Source organism: Oratosquilla oratoria, chromosome 11 (assembly GCF_046742065.1).
Source record: "Oratosquilla oratoria isolate Oo_2021 chromosome 11, ASM4674206v1, whole genome shotgun sequence".
NCBI lineage: Eukaryota > Metazoa > Arthropoda > Malacostraca > Stomatopoda > Squillidae > Oratosquilla > Oratosquilla oratoria.
In genome coordinates this window covers 42,074,694-42,084,693 of record NC_134787.1, presented here as the reverse complement: position 1 = coordinate 42,084,693, position 10,000 = coordinate 42,074,694, and the positions used below count along the sequence as shown (strand labels likewise).

The window sequence follows — 10,000 nt, the reverse complement described above, 5'->3', positions numbered from 1 at the left end:
TCTTCTCACTTCCTACCTCTTTCCCTCCCTCCTTATTGATGGACCTATGAACCACAAAATATCCCATAAGGACTTCTCCTCCCCCTTCCCTTTCTCCCTTACATCCTCCTCCCTTCCTTTACTCCTCCCCACTCCCACCTTCACTCCTCCTCTCTCCTCCCACCTCCTCTCTTCTCCTCTCCTCTCCTTTCCCTCCCTCCTCGCACCTCCTCTCTTCTCCTCTCCCATCCTCTCCTCCCCGACTAACTTCTCTGTGGATCAGTCTGCTTTCACGCGAAGGAGAACGCCTGTGACGTCACGAGACCGGCATGCTGTGGTCTCCGAAACGTTGTCAGGAAGTCTGAGGTCTCGCTTCCTCCGCCAGAGTCCTCGTTAGTTCAGGAATCCTTCATAAGTAAGGTCATTTCGCAAACTCGTTTAAAGGGGCAGTAGAAAAATAAAATTTTACAGCATTATTTTGTGAGTGAAGATTAGTCTCCAGCTGTAAAATAATGCTGGGTGACTCTGGTCCATAGAGGTGAACGAAAGGCCCTAAAACACCGACTGCACAAAACATGCAGTCAGTGCTCCTTACGAGGCTGTAACATACTTATCCCAGTCGTCTTTTTGAAGTAAATCGAATTTGATGGAGATTTCAGGGTTCCTCAAGGTTAGCAAAATCATACAACACCAAACATATCAAAGTCCTTCATTACCCTTTTCCAGAAAACCCAGAGGTTCTTCCAAGCCGAATAAAATTGCTTGGCGTTAGCCAGAATAAAATCCTTAGATATGGCAAAGTCGACACTCTGCTACATGCGTTAAAGGTTCCAAAGCTGTCGCCAGGCGATTTTATTCAACAAAGGGGAAGTCCCCCCACCCCAACTATGTAGTGAGCGGATTCAGTGGAGTGTGGAAAGTCGAACAGACGTTCGTAATCTATTGTGAATTTGTGTACAATACTGTACACTATCCCAGTTTGTTCAAACTCGCTTGACGAAGTTCAGTTTTGCACACTATTACGAAATATAGAGGCAGCTCTGAGTCAAGGATACGAATTACAGAGACGCTTCCAAATCATAGATATCAATCAAGATTACACAGATCGAAATAGGGAAAACAACTCAGATTTTCATGAATCTATTTCAACAGGTTTGTAGTAGATTCTAATGCCTTATAAGGAAGATAGAAGACTATTGATTTGTTGGTGTGGGGAGTTCACTCTCGTCTGTTTGACTGGAAAGGGGAACAAGCGCCTTGTTTCACACTTGAAGTGTGGTAGGGAGTGAATGGTTATCTTCGTATACAATCAGAGTTAAGAGATTTGGCCTTGAAAGATAAAACAGCTCTTTTCATGTGGCGTTTTTATCTGGTATATTCTCCGAGTTGTGTAAATCGTCTGATCATTAGTTGTTGTTTTTCTCGAATAAGCTATGCATTTTCCTCAAACGTGTGTTTCTAATGTGATTTCGGTTATGTAAAAAATCAATGATGGCTTAGTTAAGATTTTCTTTTTCTTTTTCTTCCTTGTCTCTTGTGCCTTAGTAAAGAAATAAAAAACCTTTCCAGAGGTCCCACCGAGACTCGAACTCGGATCGCTGGATTCAAAGTCCAGAGTGCTAACCATTACACCATGGGACCGACATCGGAGGTGAGGTATGAAACCAAGTATAATATCATGTTACCTCGAGCCATCCGGAGGTATGACGTCAACATTCTATCGTCCAGATTATTTTGGGAAAAAATATATGTATTTTTTCACATTTATTGTCATTATGGACCAGAAAGTCTCGTGTCTACCAGCCCCATTAGCACCATCCAGGTGTGCAACCCCGACAGGATGGCACCGGATCCCCGGACCAAACCCAGGATTTCTTCTAACTTACATTCCTTTTACACCTTTTCACATAGAAAGTTGACAACCATCGACCAATCATAGCACAAAGCTGTCAAACGTTTCCTTCGCGAGAGGGATTGAAGATCGTTACTGGTTGCTGTGGGGTTGCGGATTCCCGGTATTATGAACTTAGTTTTATTCGATTATAAAATGCAGTGGGAACAAAGAGTAACCTCGCTCGTAATCTAAGCACACACACACACACACACACACACACACACACACACACACACACACACACACACACACACACACACACACACACACACACACACACACACACACACACACACACACACACACACACACACACACACACACACACACACACACACACACACACACACACACACACACACACACACACACACACACACACACACACACACACACACACACTCACATATATCGTAACTTTCGTTAACAGATCAAAAGATTTATATAGATTGGATTATTTTATCTGTGGTTAAGATTTGTCAAGTAATACTTTCAATCTATCTATCTATCTATATACTGTATATATATATATATATATATATATATGTATATATATATATATATATATATATATATATATATATATATAAACCCAGAGGCTTCTTTCTATTCTAAAGAGAGTAGCCTAATGTTTACTAGGTGCGTGTTTGACTTTGTGTATGATGTCTGTGCTGATGACCATGGTGATGGGAGGTAGATGTTGTGTAGGTGTTGCAGACGTGAGGTTTGCTGAGCTGAGAGTTACATGAAGGGAAGAAATAAAGAAGTTTGTGTGTGTGTGTGTGTGTGTGTGTGTGTGTGTGTGTGTGTGTGTGTGTGTGTGTGTGTGTGTGTGTGTATGTGTGGTGTTCTCTGTTGCTGAGAATGTGCAAGGATTTCAATTGTGAAGAAATGGAGTTGCCTCATTCTATGATATCGTTTCCTGTGTACCAATGGGCGTTTTGCGTTGAAATCTCCGCGTCCTCCAGACAGCGGCCAGCGAGGGTAATTTGAGTGTATACTGTGGAGGGAATAGAAGGTGATTGTTTATGAAGTTTGTATATGTGTATAATGCTCAGTTTCTCCTTGTGTGCTATGGTCGTATTTATACTTTGTTGTTTCTTGGTGCCTAGTGACTTTGGGGATGTGTACACGTGTTTATTGTGTTGAGTCGATGTATTCTATGTCTTTATGTATATTAGTCACGCAGTATTATGACTATTAAGTATGGGTGACCTTGCAGCCAGGCATAGTTCTTTCTTATATTACTACGAAATATGGAATACCTCACAGTCATGCAGACAGGTTTCCACCCGGATTTTCAGAAACTTGTGACGAATGTATAGTGAATGTAAATAGCCAGTAAAGAAAATTGTGAATCAAGGTCAAATAAACCAGAGATAAGCGTGTTGTTTCACACTTGATGCATCTCCAAGACCGGAGGATTATCATTTACACCGAACCAGAGTCAAGTCACTTCACCTTTGAAGATAAAAGGCTCTCCTCGATCGTATAGTTTTTTTTTTTTTTTTTTTTTTTTGTCAAGCATAGAGTTGTATAAATCAAGTATCAAAACATTACACTAAAATCTACTATAAAAATTGTTTTGGGGGAAATAATTTTTTCTAGTATAACTTCTATTGTACTTTCAGTTATATTTGAAAAACTGCTCGAATGAGTCATCTTTTTTAACCTCACACGATTATAGTTGTGAGCCGTGATAGGTCCCACCGAGACTCGAACTCGGATCGCTGGATTCAAAGTCCAGAGTGCTAACCATTACACCATGGGACCACTACGTACTCTCAAGTACCAAACTATGTATAAAACATATATTTTTAGTGTTATTCCTAGAACTGATTATTCTATTGTTTGCAGTTGCTTGCTGATAACACTGCGCTCGAGGATGGTTAAGAGGAGGGTCTAAGGCAGTTAATGACGAAGTTTGGGAAGATATGTGATAGGAGGAAGTTGGAAGTAAATGTGGGTAAAAGCAAGGTGATCAAATTTACAGGAGGTAAGTTGGAGTTAAGTCTTAAAGGAGAGAGGTCAGAAGAAGTGGATAGTTTTAAGTATCTAGGGTCACATATGGCAGGGAATGGGGGAGTTGAGGTGGAGGTAACCTGTAGAGTGAAGGAAGCAAATAATTGTCTTGGGGGAATGAAAAGTGTCATGAGATATATATATCTGGGGATGGATGCAAAGAGAGGATATGAAGGGATGATTATGTCTACGACACTGTATGAAACAAATACTTGGAATTTAATGGAGGTAGAAATGAGAAATTTAAATGTGTTTGAGAAATATGATTGGGGGTTACGAGGATAGAGTTAGAAATGAGATGAGGAGAAGAGCGAGGGTGGAAAGGGAGCTGGTAGATAGGGTAATTGAAAGAATATTGGGATGGTTTGAGTACATGGAAAGAGTGAGTACAGAAAGATTAGCAAAAGAGATATGGAAGGCAGAGGTGGATTGAGTGAACTTCAGGGAAGGATCAAGAATGAGATGAATGGATGGGGTGAAATGGGCTTTGAGCACAAGGGGAAAGTCTGTTGAGCAGGGAAGGGAGAAGGCAAGAGGTAAGTATGAGTGGAGATTGGTTGTAAATGAACTATAATTTGACACTGTCCGAAAGGATTTCTCTACGTCTTCTTTATTTTTCCATAAGGGAGTCTCGCAATGCAAATGCAGATGTGAGGTCCTACTGTCGATGTGTTGTGTCTTGCTGCATTGCCTCTGACCCGGGTAGTGGGCTGGGGACAGGGATAAGCCTTCATCCACAAGTACCTAAGATGGGTGGGGAACAAATGGGTGAAATTTGGGAGTGGGATGGATGGGGGAGGGGTCCATGCCTTGGCTGACTACTTCCCTTATAAGGGAGTTTTGGATGGCCTCTCATATTTCTGTGTTAACCGAAATTTTGTCAAACGATTGTAATATATCTCATTAAAATTTCGCCTGGAATAAATCTGGGATGATATATATTTTTATATAGTTAAAATATAATCTCAGGTATAGAAAAATGAAAAATGAGTTTGTGTTCACATATTTCGCCTGACTCCCTCATCTGCCACGGGTGTCCTGATGTCAAGATCCGTGACAGTTCCCATTGAGACTCGAATTCGGATTGCTGGATTCAGAGTCTAGATTGCTAACTATTACAATATGGGATCAATATTATATTACTATACAAGCCGCGGGCTTCGCCCTCACCGGCTTCGCCGGGGGCTTGGCTGCGCAAACAGCGGCCTACGGCCGCAGCTTTCCGCGCTCTAATCCCTCGTTTTCCCCTTCGGCCTCGGCCTCGGGGCGGAACCCCAACACGGGATCCCCAGCACGAAGAAGAACGCGAAGAAGAACGCGAAGAAGAACGCGAGGAAGAAGAAGAAGATAAGAACGCGAAGAAGAACGCGAGGAAGAAGAACGCGAGGAAGAAGAACGCGAAGAAGAAGAACGCGAAGAAGAACGCGAAGAAGAAGAACGCGAAGAAGAACGCGAAGAAGAACACGAAGAAGAACGCGAAGAAAAACGCGAAGTAGAGCTCGAAGAAGAACGCGAGGAAGAAGAAGAACGCGAAGAACGCGAAGAAGAAGAAGAAGAAGAAGAAGAAGAAGAAGAAGAAGAAGAAGAAGAAGAAGAAGAAGAAGAATACCACCTGACCCTGACTTACCCAAGCGCTTTTTCAAGAATATTTTTAGGACAAAGTGTCACCGCAATACCACCTGTCCCCGACTTCCAAAGCGTTTTTTAGAAGAATATTTTTATTTAGACTTAGATACCACATGCAATATATCTATCTTGGAGTTAGCCCCACCACTAATCTTTCTCAACGCACTCCATTGCTCGGTTTCCATTGCCCTCGTCAATCTCCAGGTTTCTCGTCCTTAGATTATAGGCGAGTATATACACATGATAGTTCTATATTTACAATTGCCAACAGATTGTGATAAATCACACTGTAAAAGATATAGAATAAATTGCTAGTAAAAGCGACTTAATCTTGGGACTCACGCTGAGAGGGACCCGAGTTCAAAGCTCGTGGCGGCCGGGCTTGATTGTTTGAATTACTGTGCGGTTACTAGCGATTTATTCTATAATAGAACGGTAAAACGAACTAGCTTAGTTACCACCTAGCTCTTTTGCGTTGTTGGGTTTCGTAGAAAACGTGCTTCAGGACTATAAATTTCAGTGGGCCGAATCCTGGGTATAAGATCTCATCAGGTTTCAAGATTTTTAACAATCTGAGTGGTAAGTCTTGGGACTTAAGCTCAAAGGGACCCGAGTTCAAAGCTTACGTCGGCCGGGCCCGATTGTCCACATGGTGATACATTACGTAACTTAATTTGAAATTACTTATAGATGATATTTTTTTGAAATACAGTCATTAATACTTACGGATAGGCATAAAAATGCTCAGTGAAAGTTCCAACTCATTTCATGAACTTCCAGAGAGGTCCCACCGAGACTCGAACTCGGATTGTTGGATTCAGAGTCCAAAGTGCTAACCATTACACCATGGGACCGACTCTCCACATAATGTACTAAACTATATAGAATACAATGTTGTCACCAGCTTTTATCTTTCTACTGTTCTCGACGTATCCCATAGCTCAGTCTTCACCCCCTCCTTCAGTCTCCAAGTTTCATGTCAGTAGATTATTGCTGGGAATATACAGTGATTGTAAACTTTACTTTTCAGGCATATAAGTTGGGGGGACTCATATTTCTGTGTTAACCAAAATTTTATGAACCAATTATTATATCATTAAAATTCTGTCTGATAGAGATTTGGGATGATTTTGTCTTTTTTTCATATAGATCCAATTATATTTTCAGTTTGGTATAGAAAAGTGGTTGAATTTCTATTCACAGATGTCACATGACTTCCACATCATCCACGGGTGTACTTATGTTGAGATCCGTGAAAGGTCCCACCGAGATTTGAACTCGGATTGCTGGATTCAGAGTCCAGAGTGCTAACCATTACACCATGGGACCACCTATCTTAATACTGAAAGCACACCCAATAGATGCATTTTGGTGTTAGTCCCAGCACTGATCTTTGTCTTCTCAACGCACTCCATAGCTCGGTTTCCATTGCCCTCGTCAATCTCCAGGTTTCTCGTCCTCAGATTATAGCCGAGTATATACACTGACTGTAAACTTGACGTTTCAGATGTATAGGCTGGGAGCCTTTCATGATAGTTTTCTATTTACAAGAAAATTGCCAATAGATTGTGATAAATCACATTGTAAATTTGATAGAATAAGTTGCTAGTAACAGCGACTTAATCTTGGGACTCATGCTGAGAGGGACCCGAGTTCAAAGTTCACGACGGCCGGGCTTGATTGATTGTTTGAATTATATTGCGGTTACAAGAGATTTATTCTATAATAGTCACAACAGCAAAACGAACTAGCTTAGTTACCGCCCTGCTCTTTGGCGTTGTTGGGTCTCGTACAAAACGTGCTTTCAGTCGGCCTAAGAGTGGCAGTGTGGTAAAGCTTGTGACTCAAGTTTAAAGAGACCTGAGTTCTGATTTATTACATGGTAAAATATTACGTTAGAAATTCAGTTAGGATTACTTTAGGGTTATATAGCTTTTTGAAGTAGAGTTCTTATTACACTTTTGGATAGTAAATGTTAAATCAATGGTTCATCTTTTCTTTGATTTCCACAGAGGTCCCACCGAGATTCGAACTCGGATTGTTGGATTCAGAGTCCAAAGTGCTAACCATTACACCATGGGACCGGCTTACTTATTATAGTAATTATATACACCCGAATGTTGTTTCCAGCATTGATCTTTCTATTGTCTTTTATTCATTCCATAGCTCGGTCTCCACCTCCCTCTTTAATCTCCAAGTTTCATGTCTTTAGATCATTGCTGGGAATATACAGTGGTTGTAAACTTTGCTTTTCAGGCATGCAAGTTGGGGGCCTCTCATATTTCTGTGGTGACCAAAATTTATCAACAGGTTGTGATATATTTAATTAAAATTTCACCAAAAGTAGTTTTGGGATGATACCTTTTTTTTTTTTTTTTTTTTTTTTAGCATATTTCCAGTTGCACTTTCAGTTAGGTATAGAAAAATTATTGAATTTGTGTTCACAGATTTCACCTGACTCCCTCATCGTCCACGGGAGTCCTTATGTCAAGATCCTTGAGAGGCCCCACCGAGATTCTGACACATTACACCATAGGACCATTTACCTTTTAATGGAAACTACATGCAATACATGTATTTTGGTGTTAGTCTCAGGACTGATCTTTATTTTCTCAACGCACTCCATAGCTCGGTTTCTATTGCCCTCGTCAATCTCCAGACTTCTCGTCCTCAGATTAACTGGGTATACAGATTGATTGTAAACTTTATGTTTCAGATATATAAACTGGTAGCCTTTTATGATAATTCTACATTTACAAGCAATTTGCCAACAGATTGTCATAGAATAAGTTGCTAGTAATAGCAACATAATCTTAGGACTCACGCTATGAGGGACCCGAGTTCAAAGCTCGCGACGGCCGGGCATGATTGTTTGAATTGCATTGAGGTTATTAGCGATTTATTCTATAATAATTACAACGGCAAAACGAATTAGCTTAGTTACCGCCCTGTTCTCTGGTGTTGTTGGGTCTCGTAGAGAACGTGCTTCAGGACCATATATTTCAGCCATTCCAACCCTGGGTATAAGATCTTATCACGTTTCGAGATTTCTAACGATCTGAGTGTGGGTGGGGTAACGCTTAGGAGTTGAACTCAAAGGGACCAGAGCTCAAAGCTCGCGACGGCAGGGCTTGATTGTTCACATAGTGAAATATTACGCTAGAATTTAAATAGAAATTATTTTTGGATAATATATATATATTTTTTAAATACAGTTCTGACTGTTCTTTCGGATAGGTATAAAAATACTCAGTGAATGGTCCAGCTCAATTTTTTTACATCCACAAAGGTCCCACCGAAATTCGAACTCCGATTGTTGGGTTTAGAGTCCAAAGTGCTAACCATTACACCATGGGATCGACTCAGTTGTTTTTTATTAAGCTATATAACAGAGTGTTGTTTCCAGAATTAATCTGTCTACAATTCTCTATGCATTCCATGGCTCAGTCTCCATCTCCCCCTTCAATCTCCAAGTTTCATGTCTGTAGATTATTGCTGGGCCTATACAGTGATTATAAACTTTGATTTTCAGGCATACATGTTGGGGGCTTCTCATGTATCCTTGTTAAACGACATTTTGTCAACCGATTGTTATACAAGTCATTCAAATTTCGTCTAAAATAGTCTTGGGATGATACTGTCTCTTTCTTTTTAATATAGTTCCAATTGTACTTTCTGTTAGGTATAGAGAAATGATTTGTCTTCACATATTTCACCTGACTCCCTCATCTTCCAAAGGTGTGCTTATGTCAAGATCCGTCAGAGGTTTCATCGAGATTCAAAGGATTACAAAGGATAACAAAGGCGGAGCATGCCGACAGGAGACCTTTTGGTCCATATCTAGGTCGGATGCGAAAAAATCATAATAATAGAATAATAATAATAATAAAAAAACTATGATAATGTATGCAACAAACAAAATACACAAATAAATGCATAGGTATAGTTGAATGACAAACAAACAGGTAAACAGTAAATAGTAATAAATTGACACATAACTAATAATAAATGAAAATCAAACGACAAATGATAACAAAGCAAAAACAAATAATATACTCGGCTTGCCGGATGGAGAGTCCACATCCCTTGTCTATGGAACCACATGTGGTACACGTATCTTGGTGTTAGTCCCAGCACTGATCTTTATTTTCTCAACGCATTCCATTGCTCGGTTTCCATTGCCCTCGTCAATCTCCAGGTTTCTCGTCCTCAGATTATAGTCAAGTATATACACTGATTGTAATCTTGACGTTTCAGATATACAGACTGGGAGCCTTTCATGATAGTTCAATATTCAAAATTAATTGCCAACACTGTCAATTCTATAGAATAAATCGCTATACTCGTTGCATTGAGAAATGGCCGTTAGGGCGGAGCACTGGGAGTCCCCCTGTGTTGCCACATATAATTATTTTATAATTTTGTTTTATTCTATAATTTTATTTTATATTTTTATAATGTTGCCACATATAATTATAT

General features: G+C 40.2%; 5 non-coding genes across 5 annotated transcripts; all 5 read right to left on the bottom strand.

Annotated features, from left to right (window-relative positions):
* Positions 1–1,548: 1,548 nt before the first annotated feature.
* Positions 1,549–1,620, bottom strand: TRNAQ-UUG (transfer RNA glutamine (anticodon UUG)). Its single transcript has one exon. It is a non-coding gene; the product is annotated as a tRNA-Gln (tRNA).
* Positions 1,621–3,574: 1,954 nt separating this feature from the next.
* Positions 3,575–3,646, bottom strand: TRNAQ-UUG (transfer RNA glutamine (anticodon UUG)). Its single transcript has one exon. It is a non-coding gene; the product is annotated as a tRNA-Gln (tRNA).
* Positions 3,647–6,303: 2,657 nt separating this feature from the next.
* On the bottom strand, positions 6,304–6,375 carry TRNAQ-CUG (transfer RNA glutamine (anticodon CUG)). Its single transcript has one exon. It is a non-coding gene; the product is annotated as a tRNA-Gln (tRNA).
* Positions 6,376–6,778: 403 nt separating this feature from the next.
* TRNAQ-CUG (transfer RNA glutamine (anticodon CUG)) lies at positions 6,779–6,850 on the bottom strand. The gene has a single exon. It is a non-coding gene; the product is annotated as a tRNA-Gln (tRNA).
* A 683-nt stretch (positions 6,851–7,533) lies between these two features.
* On the bottom strand, positions 7,534–7,605 carry TRNAQ-CUG (transfer RNA glutamine (anticodon CUG)). The gene has a single exon. It is a non-coding gene; the product is annotated as a tRNA-Gln (tRNA).
* Between the last annotated feature and the right edge of the window lie 2,395 nt (positions 7,606–10,000).